General features: G+C 33.5%; 1 non-coding gene across 1 annotated transcript; it reads right to left on the bottom strand.

Annotated features, from left to right (window-relative positions):
* Positions 1 to 1,993: 1,993 nt before the first annotated feature.
* On the bottom strand, positions 1,994 to 2,063 carry LOC129082501 (small nucleolar RNA SNORD5). Its single transcript, XR_008530420.1, has one exon. It is a non-coding gene; the product is annotated as a small nucleolar RNA SNORD5 (small nucleolar RNA).
* Between the last annotated feature and the right edge of the window lie 236 nt (positions 2,064 to 2,299).

Genomic DNA, 2,299 nt, shown 5'->3' with positions numbered 1-2,299 from the left:
CAGTTTATAAATGAGCATGTGGTCCAATTCTGGTCAACAAAATGAGAAGCAAAGGCTGCAGGAAAGCTCTGGGAAAAGATTTCTTCCCCCAAAAGAAACACAAGAGAAAACAGGAACTGTTAAAACTCACAGGTTGAAAATACCTCACGGAGGCAGACAGAGCTGCCAAATCAGACAAAAGTGAAACTAAAATGTGGAGCACCTCCAACCTCTAAGTTTCCAGTTATCTGAGATTATAAATTCCCTCATTAAATAAATCAAATTAACAGTTATTCTCTTATTAGCAATTGAAACCTCCTAAGTGATTTTCTCCAAATAAGAAATATTGATTATACTCCTGGTTTTTGTAACTCTAGGTTAGTAGTTCTCACAACTGCCTACATACAAGGATGAATATCACTTTTGAAAAAATGCAAAATCTTGAACCCCACCCTAGCCCTACTGAATCAGAATCTCTGGGGCAGAGACTAAGATTCTGTATTTTTACGAAATTCGCCAGCAGATTTCAATAAAGCCAATCTATACACCGGTGTTTGGGAATAACTATTTTTATAATAGAGTATAGTTATTCTATCATGAAAATAACAATTGAAAGAATTTTAAACATTATTTAGTACAACTTTATCACTTCACAGATGCAAAGATTGAGGCCTAAAGAAGTGAAATTATTTGCTAAAAAACAAAAATAAATTAGTTCCTTAACACAGGTAAAATTTTTGGTCGGTATTTGCATTTTGGCCTTTCTACAACTGGTTTTTCTTTCATTCTGAATCACTGGATAAAGATGTGGACTTATAGATTATGGACACTATTCTAACAAACCAGCTTGGAAACTATCTGAACTACATACTAAAAGATAAATTAATAGACTGTTCAGCTAACATGTAGCTTATACCAGAAATGTGTTTCATGTACTTGCTCAGAAATATTATGAGTTAATTCTGCTGGAATTTCCTTGCCCTTTGCTCTGCTGAAGTAAGATGTGGTCAGAAAACAGAGGTCTAGGGTGAAAACTGCCAATAGTTCAAGCAAAATCTCCTGTCAGGCTTGTTTGATCTCCTTGTGTTTATTACCCTTTAGATTTGACTTTGGATATTTTCCCCTTGTTTTAGGATTCTTTAGCTTTCTACAAAACCATTTTAGATAATTGACACCATGTGAAAATTGGTATTTAGGTTAGGGGATCTTATTCAACATTCTGTAGAATGTTCTTTACATTGTACCACCAGTGAGGAAAAATTGCCTCTACCTAGCCCAATGATAATAATGATTATAGTAATAGGAGTAATAATAAACTGCAATAATGACTATAGTACCCCATTTTGAAGGGTGCTAGAAATAGAATGTCTTCATTAATTAGGTTCATATCTTTAGGTTAATTGTAAGTGGCTACTATAGTGAAATGACAAAGTTCAACATGTTGTTTCTGAGAAGTAATGTAGGGTGGGGCAAAAGTAGGTTTATATTTGTTCATGTTAAATCATACAAGAATACTTTGTGTTTCACATAGTCACAACTGTTAATCTACTTTTGCCCCACTCTGTATTTTGCTCTTCTCCACGTTTACTATAAGATTTTATTTTCTCAGGGCAGAATTGTGAATCTTCAGACAGCTTGCTATTTATGGATTCTTTAACAGTTCTGAATCTGAAGGGTGAGTATGTAGGGATTCTTTACTCTTCACACTCAGGATACCTTTGAGTGTGATGCACAGTGGTTTGGGGCTATGTGCATAGAGAATTCATGCTCCTTTGTGTCTGATGGATAAAATAATTTTTGTAAATATATGTATTTAAAATATTATTACTATTAGTTTTTGTTTTCCTGTTTCTTAGTATTGTCTTTTTTCTCCATCAGGTCTAAACTCAAGGATATTTGAGATGCTGAAACTCAATACATGGGCCACAAAATGTAGGGAAAACAAATCAGAAAGGGAAACACATGAAAACAATGTAAACTTTTTTTTCTTTCTTTTCTTTTCTTTCTTTTTTTTTTTGGTCAGAATTACATTTTAGTTCCTGTCTGTATCATTCAGCAGCTGAAGAAAACATCATCATCTGAATTCATCATCTGAAGAAAACAATGTAAACTTTGTAAAAGTAAGAGAGCTAAGTCTTAATTAGTGTTTTCCAAAGTATGTTCTACAGGACAATAATTGTACAGGATATCAAATAAAGTTACACGAAAAAATTTAACTGAGCAAATAGTATTGAGTAATTGAGTTAAACAGCACCTCTCAAAGCCTATAATACTCTACTACCCAGTGTGAGTATCCAAAAGTGAGACTTTCATCTGCTAC

The sequence above is a fragment of the Pteronotus mesoamericanus genome, unplaced genomic scaffold (assembly GCF_021234165.1).
Source record: "Pteronotus mesoamericanus isolate MK-2021 breed Mesoamerican mustached bat unplaced genomic scaffold, CSHL_Meso_final contig_124, whole genome shotgun sequence".
Classification (NCBI taxonomy): domain Eukaryota; kingdom Metazoa; phylum Chordata; class Mammalia; order Chiroptera; family Mormoopidae; genus Pteronotus; species Pteronotus mesoamericanus.
This window is presented reverse-complemented; position numbering and strand designations above follow the sequence as displayed.